This window comes from Urocitellus parryii, assembly GCF_045843805.1.
Source record: "Urocitellus parryii isolate mUroPar1 chromosome 13 unlocalized genomic scaffold, mUroPar1.hap1 SUPER_13_unloc_1, whole genome shotgun sequence".
Classification (NCBI taxonomy): domain Eukaryota; kingdom Metazoa; phylum Chordata; class Mammalia; order Rodentia; family Sciuridae; genus Urocitellus; species Urocitellus parryii.
The window spans coordinates 273,533-291,039 of NW_027551761.1; the positions used below are offsets into that span (position 1 = coordinate 273,533).

Here is a 17,507-nt window from a genome sequence, read left to right on the forward strand (position 1 = left end):
GCAATCAACCTCATAAGAAATCTGGCAGATGCAAACTTAAGGCCACCACGGAAATACCACAAGACTGTTCCTCCCGGCAAAACCCCCAAAGACTGATAACTTCTGATGTTGTTAAAAATGGGGGGGCAGCATTCTGCTGGTGGAGCATGCACTGGGTCAACCACTTTGGAAAACTCTTTGGGCTGTCTCGCAATCCACACTTTCATGGATCAACAATTCTATCTCCAGGTATTAAAAAAAACACGAGTATGGTGCACCTGAGAAAGTGTTATGGATCAGGCTCGGTAGCCCACGCCTGGAATCCTAGCAATTTGGGAGGCTTGAGGCAGGAGAATCACAAGTTCAAGTCTGCCTCAGCAATTCTCAAAATAAAAAGTCAAAAGGGCTGGAGATGTGGCTCGGTGATAAAGCGCCCCTGGGTTCAGTACCCAGTACTGCAAAAAAAAAAAAAAAAAAGTTGGGCTGGAATGTGATAACAGCTCTGTCTGGGCTCATCGACACCTGTATGCAGTCTGGATTTTCACTCACCATAAAGTAAACAAATTGTATAAGCAATCTATTCATACAATATACCAAAGCAATAAAATGACAAGTGGCAGCCATATGAAGCATCAGTAAGTCTCACAGACAGAAAACTTACTCCAAGAACATGAAGTCCCCCCAAAGCAAACTGATTTATACAGAAATGGATGCCTGGGCAGTAAAAGTAAAAACAAAACCAAAAACCACCAAAATGTCCAGTAAGTGGTCCCTCCCAAGAGGATTGTGTGGAGGGAGAGGGTCGAGTCATCTGGAACTCGGGCTGGATTTTATTTCTTGACCTGGGTGGTGTTGACTTGATACCTACTCACTAAGCTGCCCCTCTATAGAGTCTGACACTCTCAGGTGTTTTATATCTCACAATAAAACCAGCATAATAAGAGCACTGGATCAAAGAGGAATCGGAGACCACCCCTTGCTTTTGAACACATGTTTTCTGCAAGACCCCCACTTTCTCAAGCTCCTCAAGGGAATGGGTCCTGCAGATTCCTACTCTCTACCTGGCAGCCCCTGCATGTTCCCTGAGACAGGTAGCTGACAGGTGTGGCAGCTGCTGTGGACACACAGCCTGAGCAGTGCCCCGGGCAGCTAGCAGGAAGTGAGCACCGAGAAGGGAACCCACAAGCCCAGCATCTGGAGCTGGTGGAGACCAGAAGGCTTTGGCAACATTAACGGGCCAGCAACCGGGAGCCAGCTGCTGGCTGCAGGCAGGTCCTGGGCTGGACTACACGGAATTTAAAATATGAGACAAATGGCTTTGGAACCTGCCTCCTGGCTCCTCTTCTGGGCCACCTCGTGTTCCTGAGCAAACTCCCCTTGGCAAGTGGTGTGGGCAGCACCAGGATTACTGAAAGAGCCAGCACAAGTCCTTGTGTTCCTGTCAGGTCCAACAGGCCTCGGGCTGTTCACCAAAACCTTGGACTATTTATTTGGAATTGTTTTTCCCAAAGATTCCTTTAGAAGAAGCTAACAGATCTGTGGTTTGCCCTTAGAAAGCTTGGGGGTTTCAAGGCTTGATCTCAAGGTTATGCTGAGAAGTTGTGCTTACAGACCCTAGGCCAGTCCTTGTCCTCCTTGGTGTGGCTCCCCTCCTAGGGGGGACAGGCCCAGGCCTGGGCTGGGAGGCCTCGAACCTGTGCCATGCAGAGGCGAGACAGGAGACTATTGTTCCCAGGCTGGGCACTGCCTGGAAGTGCTGACACTCTTCTTCACCCTCTTGTGCCCTCCTGGGTGAAAGAAATGCATGGTCGTGATGCTGGGCACAGAGGGCCAGCTGAGGACCTGGGAAGTGGTGGACACTTGCTCCAGGCAGCCTCTCTGAGGCTTCTAGGATAATGACAGAACTGAGCAGCCAGGTACATCCCCGCCCACTCAGTGTTCCTGTTCTCCCTTGACATTTTTGTCCCTCTCAGGGCAGAGTAGAGCATCACTGGGCAAGACGTCATTCCAGAGGGGACGAAGGGCACCTGGCATCGGCTGTGTAGGCAGGAGGGACATTAACTGCGGCTTCGAGGCAGAGGGTGCTCAGTTCTCACTCAGTGGCTTCTCCAGAAAGCAGGGCTCGGGGGAGAGGGAGGAGGGAATGCGGGAGGCCATGACATCCTGAAGAGTGTCATGCCACTCAAAAGAGATGACAAGGCTATTGATCCCCCAAAAGGCACAATAAATAAATATAAATAAAATAAAAAGGCAACTTGTAGGGACTTTGGCTCTGTGCCATCGCAGTGTTTAGGCACAGCATGCACAGGCCATACAACACGGAAAATAAGATCAGTCCAGAACGCAATCCACGTCGGGGACCATGCCAAGTTGCTTTTAGCACTTCTGCCTTTTAAAACATTTTATCACAAGCACCTCTCTGTTGGAGTCTATGAGGGTGGAGTAAGTTCATGCTTCCTCTCTTTCAGCGTCATTGAAACTTGTGTCAGCACCATTGAGCTGATGCGGGCACCGCCCTCAACTGCCTTTGAACATTCATTTACCTTCAGACAGGCTGGGATGCTCTTCTGCTGGCCTATGACTGCAAAGCCACACACATCGTATAAAATGGTCCACTTTAATCAATCACGGCCACAGATGAGAGCTCTGACTGAACTTGGTTTTCATCATGGCATCGGAGGCTCACAGCAGTCAAACAGTCCCACCCATAATGAACAAGGAGAAGGCTTCTGTAAAATGCATAGCTCACTTTCAAAAAATAGAACTAAAATTGAGTTGAAATGTGAGAAGGGAAAAGGTGAGTATCAAATAAGAGCAAAACAGTGGGTTTAGGGCAAACACTAATACTGGTGTTGTAGTGAGCAGGGAGTGACCTCTTAATCCAGCAACCAGGCAGGCACTGGATATGAAGTCCACATGAACAGGGCAAAACCTCTTCAACTCTGGAGGAAAGCAATCCCAATATAGGACACCCAGGATTCCCACGGATGCATAGCAATCGAATTATGAGAGCAGAAATGATCACCCCAAAAACAAGGGAACACAAATTATGAGAAAAGGGCCATAGATTAAAAAGAGAGAGGAAGAGACAGAGATTAATCTCCCCACCCTGTTACTTTCAGCATTTGAAAAAATCGGATATGGAATATAAACTATGTATGAAATGTTTAGAGAAATAAAAGATGGGATAATAAAAATTACTAATGTGATTCTCTCAAAAATTCCCAGAAATATTTGAAAAGCTACAACTGCTAGAAATGATAAGGAAATGATAAGGAAAAATCAATGAGTGAGTATAACAGCAGATTAAAAAGAGACCAAGCAAAAATTAGTGAATTGGAAAATAAATTCAGTGACATTACCCAGTGGAGCATATAGAGAAAAGTGATAGAGAATAAGAAAGAATTATGAAGGATAAATTTAGAAGGTCTAACATATGTTAAATAGGAGCCTATGAAGCAAGAAATGATAGGCATGAAAGAAGGCAATTTATAGGGGAAAACAATAGCTAAGAGTTCTTTAGAACTGATGAGAGAAAAGATAGATACATGAGAACCACTGGCTCAGCTTTATATATATATATATATTAATTTGTTCATCTGCAAATGATTCAAGTTAAAACCTGACAGTAGTCATCCCTTATATGAAGGCAGCGCTGTCTAAGACTCCCAGTGGGTACCTGACCTTGTGGATGGTACTGAGCTCTGGGTACACCAAGCATCACATTAAGTACTTCACTATATATACTTAGCACTTTACAGGTTACCTTTGGCGTATTCACATTGCCAGCTTCACTACTCTTACTCTTGGGTCATTATTAAATAAAATAAGGATTAACTGAATAGAAGCATTGCTATATCACAACAGTTTATCTGATAATTGAGATGGCTGCTAAATGAATAACAGGTGGGTAGTGTATACAGTGTGGATACACAGGACAAAAGAATGACTCAGATCTCAGGAGGGACAGGATAGGACAACAGAAGATTCCAATCAAGGACACAGAACACCATGTAATTTAAAACTTCTGAATTGTTGATTCAAGGTATCAGGCTCCTAGGTGTCAGGCTTGCCTGACTCATAACCTGTGTTTTACACGGTCCCACTCAAGTTTCTACAAGTACAAACAGTTTTAAGGTTAACACTGTCTCACCAGACAAATATGGCAGCATTTGGGGTGTGATACAGGAATATTCTCACCTATAAATATGGGCACAGACCCTCCAGTGAATTATGGAAACCTCACACACTCACTGTGCTTGATTCAGCCTTTACAGCTATCACACATCTCAAATAGGCTTAAACGAGGTCCCCAGACCAGCAGAATCAGCAACATGGGCAAACTTGCTAGAAATGTCAACCATTAATCTTAACTAAATATTAACCTAATCTTAGTGAATTAACAATGCAGGGAGTGGGGACCCAGCAGGCACAACTCCTAGTGTACACACACACACACACACACACAGATGTGAAAGCTGCTGCTCAGTATATCATCTCCTCTGGCCCTTGTATATGTTCTGTGAAGCCCAACTTAAGGTATCGCATCCATCTTTATCCTTAACCCTAATTTAGATTTGTTCCTTGGGCAGAGGGAATAATACAAAAGTGTGTATTCTCACAAGCTGAGGAACTGGCTGCAGAGTGAATAAATTTTTTATGGCTGCCTTATATCAGGTGACCATTCACAGAAGGGCATCGGTGATGCTATTTCTGAAACACGGTATCTACCTGTCTTCTGGGTCATGTGGTTGAGGCAGGGGGCAGGGAGGGTGCAGGGATCAGTGACAGGAGTTAAATTCTGAAGTTCTGGTATTCAGGGTGATGATGTCACTTCTGGTGTCCCCAAGCCAGGTCTTCCCAGGTCTGATCCTGAACAAGAACTTCCAGGCTCTGATTTGCACACCCCAAATTATGTGTGGACACAGCCCTTTCTTTAGGCCCAAATCACTGAATATTCTAGTCTCTGGCTGGCAATGTACAAAGATTTGTTCAGCCCTCTAAACCATCTATTCCTGTTGATCATATCCTGCAGGGCCTCCCACGGAGCCCCAAACCTGAGAGGCCTGAATGAGTTAGTGAGTGAATGTGTGTGTGTGTGTGTGTGTGCGTGTGTGTACAGGAGGAGTCTAAGGGTTTGGTGTGGAAAGGAGGAAAGAGAAGGGGAAAAATAACTGAGTGCATCATACTCCCCCTGGAAAATGACTGATATAAAAAGGATGACTCAGGGACTAAGTGTTCATTCCTTCATGAAAGGGGCTGGGGTGGAAGGGCAGGAGGGCATGTGAATTCATATACAGAACACATAAGAAAAGGCCACACAGGTGCTGTGATTGTCCAAGGGAACTGGATAGGGGGGAGTCCACCATGGCCTCTGAAGGGCCAACTGCACTCCTCCTTGCTCTCTGCTCAGAGGGCCTTCTGAACAACTTTTTCCCCCCTACATACAAAGAGCAAGGGCTTCTTGGAGTGATTTTAACTAGTGCACCCAAGATCTGTCACGGGAGAGGAGCACGTATAAGGTGTCCCACCGGATCACGTACAATAACCAAGGCCAGAGCAAAGGGGCCAGGAACGCTTTCCTGACCCACAAGGTAAGCCCACAGGCCACATCTTCCTTGAGAACTGCTCCACATGGTTGCCTCTCAAATCCCTGTTTTTCAGAATTGCCTAGCATCTTGGTGCAGATGTGAGGTGTCCACCAAAGCTCATGGGTGTGACCATGCAAGATATTTCCGAGGTGAACTGACCAGGTTATGACAGCCTTAACCTAATCAGTGTCTTAATCTGCTGGAATGGATCAACTGGGTGGTAACTGTAGGTATGTAGGGTGTGCTGGAGGAGGTGGGTCAGTGGGCGGGTCTTTGAAATTGACATTTTATCTCTGTCTGCAGTCTCATCTCTTCTCTCTCTTTGCTTCTTGACAACCATATCCTGACCTGCTTTCTTCCACCACACTCCTCCACCATGATGTTCTGCCTCACCTTGGATCCACAGCCACGAAGGTGGCCATCCATGGACGGAGACCTCGAAGCCCTGAGCCTCAGATTAACCTTTCCTCCTCTAAAATTGTTCTTGTCAGGCCTTTTGGTCACTGCAATGAAACAGTGGACTTCCCCCCTCTTGGTTTCCCACCCTTCCCTCCCTTGGCCCATCCTGACCTGGGCAGGCTGCGGTGGCCATCTCAGACCCTGGGCTCCAGTGTCTCTGGCTCTGTGTGGGCTCAGAGTGCCCTGTCTGTGTTAGTCAGCTTTGCATCTCTGCAAGCTTTGCATCTCTTTTGCACCTTATAAGTGCTCCTCTCCCGTGACAGATCTTGGGTGCACTAGTTAAAATCACTCCAAGAAGCCCTTGCTCTTTGTATCTAACAAGATCAACTCAGAGCATGAAAAGTTGATTTTGGCTCAAGGTTTCCATCTCTGCCAGTTCCATTTCTTTGGGTCTGAGATTAGGCAGAGCGTCATGGCCAGAGGCCCCAGTGGGGAGAGCTCTCAGATCATGGTGGGGTCAGGAACGGAGAGGGAGAGAGGAAGGGGATCTAAACCATAACACCTTCCCCCATCCATACTCAGGCCAGCTGAGGGGCCTCCTAATAGATTTTAGTTCTATCCCAGAAAGATTACTCTGTGGCCAACTTCCGTTCTCAGAGTTAACAAGGACCCAAAAAATATACAAATTGTGACTAATAATGAGTTGTGAACTTACAGAAAGGACTGATATCTATTTCTAGAGAGAGCAATATTACTCAGTTTCTGTGAATGGGGAGGCAGTCAAAATACCATGTGATACAAACCTTGTAGAAAATAAAGGGGATTTTAGAGATGTATCAGGCAGCTCATGGAAAATCATGTTATTTTTCTAAATTTGTTTGCTAATAGTATTTACCAGCTTTTTTAAAAAGGCAGTAATTGATTATGGTTACTTTGCTCTTAATTTTGTATTTTTTTAAAGAGGGTCTCCAAATTTTGCAGGCTCTGGACTCCACCAATCCTGGATTCTTCCCTGGGGGGAGGGATACATAATTTAAAGGAAATAAACTTTTTGTTTCCTTTTTCTAACAAATTCACTTTGTAGCCACCTGAGCTGTGACTAACTTCTCAAAATAGCAAGCTGGAGGAGATCAGAGAGAGCCAAGAATCGTGTTTCATTCCTTCCCCACATAGTCTCACAGGGACCTGTCCCCATGTGGAACAACATGTGCTACAGCATTTCAGATCACAAGGAGCAAACATGAGCTAGGGAAGCAGAACAGATCCACAAAAATTCACTAATTCAGGTGGTGGACAGACACTGAGTACCCCGCACAGGTCAGTCACAGGCCTGCACAGCACAAGGTCATAGGTGGCTTACGGGGAGTCACAGGCAGAGACAAAGTGACAGGGGCATGCTTGGAGTTCACAGTGTGCAATATCAGGGAAATGAGGCCATTCGGCATCCAAGAGCCTCTTTCCCTGTCCCTGAAGACCACTCCACCCTTAACCTCCGGAGACAAGATATAGTAAGGAGCATTGATCAAAGTAGCCCTTGGTAGCTAGTAGATAGGCAAGAGGGGGGAAGGACTGAGGCAGTGAGGGACGGGCTCTGTATCTTTCTGTGCCCACCTGAGACAAGGTGATCAGTGTCACCTCTAAAGAGGGCTTCAAGGACACAAGTTTCCCCCAAACAGGGGTCTTGCTATGTTGAACCATAAAGTAACCCCAAACTTCTAGAATGAACTCTCACAGCTTCACCTGCGACTACTCGGGTGATTCTCTAAATGGGACTTCTAGCAGGTCACTCAACAGTACCCCATAGGGAGTCGTTGGGAGCTAGCTCCCTATGTTCATTCGTGAGTCAAATTCAGTCTGTTTGGTAGGCTTCTACACATGCCCAGCATCTTCACACTGTAAGGTCCCTGCTTAGTATCTCAACAGCCATCTTCAGTGACAGCCACCATTTTAAGAAAAATTTTGCTTTCCTGCCCGAGGGTGTTTCTGAGAAAGACTCACCACTCCCTTACACCAATCCCACCCTTAACAGCTGGCATTAGGGCCCACCCTGCTCTGATCCCTGAGTCTGCCCCATAAAAGTCCCAAGCCCCCAGCCAGTTTTGCCTCTCTCTGTCTATAGAGAGATGGCCTTTGTCACCTCTGACAAATAAACTGTGCTGTGTATCTCGGCCTGGTCTCTATCTTTCATCTCTCACTTACCCATCCCTCGTTCCTCACTTTCCTTCAGGAATCACAAAACTTAGATCCTGTTTCTAGATTAGGGAGCCCTGAGGTTCATCAGAGGGAGGTCTGAGGGAAGGAGGGTTGGTTTGGGGAGACTTAGCTGGGGTCACCCTGGGCTAGGAATGGACCTGTGTGGGAGACCTGTGTGGGAACCTTACCCGGAACAGGCAAGTCAGGGAAATGGGTGGACAGGCATCAGAAACATCAGGACAAAAGAATTTACTTAGCAGTTTTTGTTCTCTGTGTATTTGTTCTTTGAGGTTTGGCTCATTTCCTCTTTTTTGGGGGGGAGGGGAGGAGGGGGGTCTTGGGGATTGAACCCAGAGGCACTTAACCACTAAGCCCTTTGTGTGTTTTATTTTGAGACAGGGTCTTCCTAAATTGCCGAGGCTGGTTTTAAACTTGCGATCCTCCTGCCTCAGTCTCTTGAGCTGCTGGGATTACAGTTGGGCACCACAGTGTCCAGGTCATTTCCTTAGTTTGGGTTCAGAGCCTTCTCCAGACTTCCATTAAACACTGGCGAGACCACACTGTGGCTGTAGTCACCTGGCATCCAGGGGGGATTAATTCCTGGACCCCATAAGGATCAGATCCATAAGCTGCTCAAGTTATGTTAAAGGGAACAGAACTTACACACATCCTACTGTAAACTTTAATCATCTCTACTTATAATACCCAACGTAAAAGCTATGTAAAAATTGTTAGTCTATATTATTTAGGAAAGAATGACAAGAAAGAAAAAAAGTCTTTGTATGCTCAGTACAGGTACCAATTTAAAAATATTTCGGATAAAATTATCAGCGCTTATTTTCATAACCTCACTTGGCTGTTTTCACTGCTAGGACCTCTGGTAACTCTACTTCTGCTCCTCTTGCTCAGTCCAGGTCTTTTTAATCCAATAAAGCTTGTATCTTCCAGATTACAACAATTCCATGTTAAGAGATGGCAACACAAGATTATCAACCCCTCCCTGCAACTGAGACCAGTGTCTATCTCCTTTAGAACAGTCAGGACGGGACTTTTGATCCCTGGCTAGGCAGGGTCATCACCCCTTGCTAGCCTGAAGCGGCCATAGAAGATGGATCTTCACCCCTCACTAACGGAAAGATTAAGGGATCAGAGTCTCAGGGGAGGAAATAGAGAGGGATTTAGAATAAGGAGACAGAACTATGGAATCTTAAGGGAAACACCCTCAAGCCATTGAAATGCAGAGTTAAGTCACTGAGATGCAGAAAACACACTTGCAAACTTTGGCCCATGTTCTTGGTTTGTGATCTTGAAAACTGAGGGAAATACACAAGCGCACAGGAAAACTGGCATGATATTGTACGGCAACACCCTGGATCCACCTCCCATCCAGCCCCTGATGTAGCCCTTCTATAAATATTGACCCCCCCCAATCCAAGGCAGGGCTTCTTACTTTTGAGACAGCCTACCTTCTCCCTTGAATGTGCATCTACCTTCCTAATAAACCTCTATCTGTGCCTTAAAACAAAAAATTCAGATCCATGAATGTGGAACCCACATAAATGGGAAGCTGGCTGTATTTAGTTATCCATCTGTGCTGCAAAGCAGCACCTCATGGGTGATGTCTGGTCATCAGCAGCTGCTGGATCACCTTTGCTTCATTGAAGGATGGATTGTGGGCTGGGGATGTGGCTCAAGCGGTTGTGCGCTCGCCTGAAGGATGGATTGCTACTTGGAGGGAGTCACTGGATCTTAACAAAAGCAAGTTTCAGAAACCCCAAATTCTCTACAGGGCCCTGTCTCCAAGTACACTCAAGGGCAGTCCTTGCCCTCAAATTCTGCCTTCTGTCTTGTTGCCACATTGCCCTGAGAACAAGGACAGAAATGAGATGTGACCCCTAACCACAAACTCAAATGGAGAAGGGTGTGGGCCCTGCCCACCTTATACAGAGCCATCATCCTGAGCACCACACGAAGGGAGAGGGACTCAAAGGGAATGTGAAGCTTGTCCTATCACCAGGGAGCTGGAAGCCCAGACACAGAACATGGGGCACCAGGGACATTCTGCACTGTGCCCTGAGGACTCTGCAGCAGAGCTTGGCACATGCCACCCTGTCTTCCCACAAGCATTGAACACAGTTCCTGTGCTCAGGCATGAGAAGGCAGAGACCCCAAGGTCACAGTAAAAAATAAACTCTGCCCCACTGTTCCAGCATGCATGAATACTCACGGCCTGGCTCTGAAGGGTGGGCCCCCTTTCTCTTCAGAGCCTGTTGAGGATATGAGAGGCAGAAAGACCACCCTGAACACCTGGTGCATCTGGCCCTAACTATCCCAAAGGTGGCCCCACCAACTTACCTGGAACAGAGCTTACCAAAGCCTGAGACCTTCCAGGTTATCCCTCCTCCTCCACCCCTACCCTTCTCCCTCTGCACCATCTAGCTGGCCTCCCATGGGGGCCCAGCCCTCAAGCACACCCCTGCCTCGAGGCACTCACAAGAGCTCAGGTGGGATGCATCCATATGGCCACAGGTCTCTCCTTTGCAATGAGGCCCTCCCTCACCACCTGGCATAAAACAGGACCCTAGTTAAGTGCCCTCAACAGACTATCAGCTCTCCATATTCACAGGTTCCACATCCAATACTCGTTCAACCAACTGGGAAACTGAATTATTTAAAAAAAAAAATCAGTCTGACTGAGCATGCACAGACTTTGTACTTGTCATTATTTCCTAAATAACATAGATTAACAACTCTTTCCACAAGATTCACATTACATTAGGTATTACAAGCTATGTAAAGAGGATTTAGACTATCTGGGAAGTTATGTGCAGATAGTTTACCATTTTATACAAGAGACTCATGCACTGGTGGATTTTGGTATCTTAAAGAGATCCTGGAACAAATTGCCCCACGGATGTGGAGTGATGACCGTAGAGGGCACTTCTAACTGTTCAGTGTCTCTCACTAAGAAGCTGGCTCCACAAAGGCAGATACTTGCAGGGCTGAGTTCTCCCACGGCAGAACCTCTCAGGGCACCCAGTATTTGGTGCTTTACAGAACTACAGACTCCAGTAATGTTGGTTCATGGGTAGATGAGCAGATATAATAACAGGAGAGGAGATACCAGCCACATTCTTTGGGAAAATCTAAATAAAGGCTTGGGAAGGACTAGGAGAAAGAAACCAACAGCTTGGAGACACCCGCCTTTTCTAAGTGAGGATGCCCAGCCATGACTGGAATCCAGTTGTGACTTCAAACACCCTGTGCCATGGCTATTTGTTGGAAGGAAAGAACATCTTAGGACAGGTCAGATCTGAATCACTCAAAACCAGGCTTGGGATCTCCTGCAATCGTGGTGCACCCCCGCAGGGGCAGGTAGGACAGACGCCTGTCATAGACTGAAGACAGGAGTACTCATGGCACATGTGCAGCCTCAAGATCTGCTGCTGGCTCATAAGAGTCACTGGAGTCTGTTAGCTCTACTTCCCACGAAATAAACACCAGCGGACACTTGTCAAGATGAAGGAATCTGGACCAGCCTGGGGGCAACCTGAACTTGGGAGAATCATCACATTTGTTGACATAGACCCTGCTCCATGCCAGACGCAAGGAGGATCTGGGCCAAAATCAGGATGCTAAAAACTTCACAGTCTACAAAAGTACACGAGCCCATATTCAGACACTCAAGCACTGTACACCACTGTCTTGCAGAAATGTCTTGGTCTCCACCAAGTACCCCATTTAGGTATTGCAGGAGGACTCACTGTCATAAAATAAAACCTTCATTAGTAAAGGTTTCTAGGATGCCTCTTTATATTTTATCTGTAACAAATAACCATGAAGGTTCCTAGTGAAGAGAATTTCCTGGTTCTAATGTTGGAGAATAAACACTAAAAGTTAGTGGAGAGAGAAAAACGCAGACTGGTATGGACCCAGAGTCCATGCCCTGCTGTGAGCTTGGCATGTGTTTCCTTGAATCTGCAAGGCAACAGTAGGCAACATCGCCACTGACCCCAGACCCAGACAAGCTGAGCCTCAGGAAGGTCATCCCGTAGTCCGAGGTCCTACCATTGGCATTGGAACCTTGGTTGTGAAGTGGGGACTCTCCAGCTCCACCATGGGCTCCTGCCTCTGGATAGTAACCTCTCTGACACAAGGCCTGAACTGAAGGGTGCTGATGGTGGGCAACCCAGCATGTTTGGCAGCGCCAGGAAGGAGTGGGGGCTGGGGTGTGGGCAACAAGCAAGGTAGCATCCAAGAGATTGGAGATCACCGTGTAAGGCAGAGCAGGAACCCAGTCCATAGCTGGCTGTGCTGGCACACACCTGGAATCCTAATCACTCGGGAGGCTGAGGCAGGAGGGTAGGAGGATGGCAAGTTCAGAGCCAGCCTCAGCAATTTAGCAAGGCCCTAAACAACTCAGCAAGATTCTGTCTCAAAATAAAATGTGAAAAAGGGCTGGGAACATGGCTCAATGGTTAAGAGCCTCTGGTTCAATCCCTGGTACCCCTCTCCCACCAAAAAAAAAAAAGAACCCAGTTATAGAGTTGACTGGGGGTGTTGGGAGCAGGCGACCGCACCCTGAAAATGGCGCTGGCTTCCTGCTTCTGATGACTCAGCGGTTACAGAGTTAGTAGTAAATAACTCATTGTTAGGCTGTGGGCTGGGCTCTGGCCTGCTTCCACTGCACTGCACCTATTAGACTCTTCCACGTAGTGCTGGTTCATTGGCAGGGCTGGGTACTTAAGCTAGGGCAGACCGACCGCGCGCTATTTCTTCTCTTGTTCCTGTCTTTTCATTATGATTCAAAGGTCCTGAGTAAACTGCTGAAGGAAGAATCCTGTGTCGTTTTTTCCCTTGCCAGCGAGGGGTCGCGACATGGGGGGACTATGAAAATGTGGATGTTGGAGAAGGAACACTAAAAGTTAGTGGAGAGAGAAAAGCCCTCTCCACGGGGCCCTGCACCTCATGAGCTCTAATATTGGCTGATGCAGATGCACAGTGGTTCTGAGACACTCCTATGTTAACTGTGAGCCCCAGGACCACGAGGGTGCATGGGATGTCAGTCTGTGCAGCAGACAGACAAGGATGCACATTGGGTCCCCTGTCTTCTGCATGAAGTTCATACATGGCCTTGAAGAAAGAAGGTGAGAACAGGACTCGGGCCCATGTAGGGTGTGAACACTTTTTTCAGCAACAGGTAACTTTGAGAAATAAAATCTGCTCCATGGTTATTTCCCAAAGAGTCTAAGAACAGGTCCTCTTAGCAAAGAGCCAGAAGGCCTTGTCTCTGGGTCTTGTCCCTCGGGCACTCAATACATGAAGAATGCAGTCCTGTGCCATGTGTGTTGGAAATTATTGCTGAGGAAATGGAAAAAGTCCAAACTGAGAAAATGAGCTTCTAGGTGTCTACACGGAGGGCAAACACCTTTTCTTCTGCACACCATCAGTGCTAGCAGCTGGGGCTGCATCACCCTGAAAGTCACAATCTGACATCATGCATCTCAACCTGGGGTACTTTTTTATTTTTTAAGTTTGTGTTTAAAATCATTTTAAAAAATCAGAACTATGAGAAAAATTCTTTAAATAGGTGGATACTCAGAGAATACACTTCTGTTTCTAGCAAAAGTTGACAGAGTCTGCCCGGTATTCATCAATGTGCCTGACCACTAGATTACCTCACTGTTTCTGGTTCAGTTTCTGAGGCAAGAATGGGGTCCTCTGTGGTCCCCAGGAAGCATCTCTGTTGGGAACACTGAGTTGTGACAAATGCACATGAGCCTTCTCTCTGCTAGCAACCATCTGCCCTTTCATCTTGCCAGAGCACCTTGGGAGACAGGTGCTTTCACCCCAAAACAGCTCTCAACCTTTCTGGACCATGACTCCACCCAGCTGGCCCGCTCCTCCAAGGCCCTTCTCAAATTCAGGTTTACACTGACCCAATAAAGACCACGAGTAACAGAACCCAGGATTCATACCTTCTGATGTTTGAGATTATAAAATGAAGTCCGCAAACCCATTCTGATTAAATAGCTATAATCACTGTTTATATAGACTACTCCCAGGAATCTTTTGAAACCAAAAAAGAAAAAGTCTACCCTGTTAGCACTTAGTTCTAAGAAAAAAATAGAAGTACAGTCTGAGGTTGGGGGTGGGAGGATCTGAAGGAACAAATTTGTGTTTGCCTTTCTGTTCCATGATCACAGACATTGTCTGTGCTCCCCATATTTGCCATGAAAAGTGGAATTCAGGTTGATCCTCTCTGAGCTGAAAATCTGAAATGTTCCAAAATCTGAAACTTGGGAGCTTGAACATATTACCAGAAATGCAAAATTTCACACCTGGTCTTATGTAGTGGGTCAAAATGGGTGCACCGAAAATACCATCTGAGATTCTCTTATACAACCTTACACAATGTGTATTTCCCAAGATATTTCCAAAATTAGAAAAAAAAATATCAAAAATCCAAGGCACTTCTGGCCCCAAGCATTTTGGATAAGGATTATTCAACTGTCTGTGGCTGAATGCCATTTTCTTTAAACATGGAGTCCCTCTATACCCAAGAAGGGTGTGCACTTCAGGGACACACTAGGCAAAACACACTGGGTCACCGTAAATAGTTTAATATGAAGTGTCCTTAGGACAGGTCAGCACATGCGTCATCAGATGAAAATATGTGACCCCTTCCTGGGGTCACATGGAGTCTACTCACAGGGAAGCTGAGTTCCCCTTAACTATCCAAGCAAGCCCAGAGGTAGAAGGAGAGGGGAAAACACATAATACTTACAAAAATTTTCCATTTGTCTTTGATCCTATCAGGACAATCTGCTCAGATTCATCCCGAGAGATGTTCCCGTGGAACCAGGGCATCTTTTCATGGGCCGTGGTGGCGATCAGCTTCTCCAGCTGGGGCTTCTGACTGATGATGGCTTGTTCCAGAGCCTGGCCCTGTGTGACCAGGGAGAGAGAATGAGCCACACCAGGTAGAAATGGAAAAAAAAACACACAAACCATGTCTGATGTTTGGTGAGCTCTAATGTGGCCAAGGAGGATCAGATTCCATCCATACAATCATTTGTTCATTCAGAAAAAAACAAACTGTAGGATCTTGAAGGTGACTTAAATACCTTCAAGTGTATAAATAAGAAAGATGTTTTGGAAGAAAGAGTTTGGCCTTTTCAAAACCAGACAAAATGTTGAATACCACCTGGTATAAACACCGAGGCCCAGAAAACCAAATCATCCACTAGGTAGACAGTTCTATGATAGAACCTGGTTATTCCAAGAAGGTCTTAGGTCAAGAAGCCCTAAGAGGTGAACAAGGAAGGCACCTGAGGTGTCCGGTCCCCTTTACCTAGTTACACTGGGCACCTCACTGACCCTGTACCTGTAGGAAGCGTCATCACAGAAAGCACAGGGGAAAACTCTTGCCCCTGTGAGCAAAGCGAGATGGAAACCAAAGGTGGAAAACTGGAACGAGTGCTTAGTCAATCAAATACTTTGTCTTTCTTAGTGGGAAAGAAACCAATCTTTTCAAGAGTTACTAACGAAGAAGCCAGTGTTTGAATTTGCATTAATCAAGAAAAACCCAAGAAGTAAAAATAAAAATAAAACCACCCCAAATGTGTAGCTGAGAAGAGCAAGGAGGGTAGGTAAGAATGTGGACACCTTTGCCAACTTTCCAGAGGCAAAATTTTGTGCACGTGTCCAAATTAAACACAAGCATCCTCTGCCGTGGCAAACCTGGCCTCTTGGGCTTTATACCAGAGATATTGCAATCCAGCTTAGTATTGGCATAGAGTGATATCATTAGCAGCAGTATTTATAATTGATAAAAGGGTTCATCAGTGGATACTAGTTAAATAAATTATCATGCCCAGTGGGCAATGCCAGGTGGCCAAAGAAAGGGTGGTGCACCTATGTGTGTGTGAGACAGAACATTCAGAGAGAGATATTAAGAATCTGTAAATTCAAGGGCCAATCATTATGCATGGCATGACCCTGTTAGGTAAATATCAATGTCTCTTTGAAAAGTCCCTCCATGAACTTGGTGGCATCATCTCCTGTAGTGCAGAAAGCCACATCCCGGGCATGAAGTTTCCCTGCCTCAGCATATAAAGGAGGAATGGTAGTCTTCCTAGAGTCAGTCGCTTTTTGGCTAAAATTAATGGTTAAGGAGTTGGGTGCTCATTTGGGCACACTAGGTTTGCATGTCATGGGGACATCTGTGTGGGATCCCAGGTTCCCATGAACACAGGGTGCAGGTCCAACTGAGACCCACCTGCAGGTTCCATGTCTGCTTTACATATTCCCTGATGAGGTTTTCCTTCAGGTCCTCGAAGGGCCCTGTCTTGGGCTGCACTCCGAGGGGTCGGTTGAAGGGTTTTCTGAGAAGGCAGATGAGGCCATCGGATTCCTGGGAGTGGTACTGGCAGAGGTCAGCAGGGCTGCTGTGGGTCCTACCACCCGAGATGGCATAGGTGCCATTGATCTCCCTCTTGATGGTGTAGTGGTGTGCCTTCCTGCAGTGAGCCACCAACAGGGCAAAGCCACCCAGGTAATTGCGACTCTGACGCAGCAGGTAGAGTCCATCTGCCATGCCCCCCTGGACCAGGTAATCTTCGGCCTCCTCCCGAGTGATGTTGCCAAAAAAGAAGGGCAGGTGGTTGGTGCTTTCTGTTGGGCTGTTGGACATGCCTGTGCCATCTCCTCAGGAAGTGACAGGGCCCAGGCAGGGAGACACCTGGGGACAAGACAAAGATGAGAAGACTTCAGTAAGCAACTCAAGCTGTGAGAAATGTGGGCTGAATCCCTCTGAACTCTTGCCAGCTGGAGACAGATCCTCCCAGCTCAGAATGGAAGTGCTTCCCTCTTTGGACTTCCCATCATGTGTTAAGGTCCGTAAATAAGTCAAAAATAACACCTGGTATTTTGCCAGAGAAATGTTAGAGTTCGTAAACAAGTCTGGATGGTGCCTGGCAAAATGTCAGAGGGAGTGGTTTGAGAAGTAACAAAAGCGAGCCATTAAGTGTGGAGATTCCTTATTGGTTGATTGATGTATCTAGTTTATGCTAATTAAGATAAGCTGTGCAAAATGTATAAATAGCTCTGTTGCCCTACAATAAATGGCTCCCATTCCTGCTGTATCAACGTACACAAGTTATTCATCACCCCCCCCCCCCCCCCCCCCCCCCCCCCCCCCCCGCTTATTTTGCCGCAGCCGGACTGCGGCAATCATGCACTGTCATTTCTGCTCACAGGACTTACAGTTTCCCAACCCGCCCTCTGCATAATTAACCCCAAATCACAGCCTTTGGCCAAAGTCACCAAATTCACTTTTTTTTT

The 17,507-nt window shown here is 46.6% G+C and overlaps 1 pseudogene; it reads right to left on the reverse strand.

Moving 5' to 3' along the window:
* The window catches only part of LOC144251300 (tyrosine-protein kinase SYK-like), a 49,407-nt pseudogene extending 32,550 nt beyond the window's left edge, over positions 1-16,857 (reverse strand).
* Between the last annotated feature and the right edge of the window lie 650 nt (positions 16,858-17,507).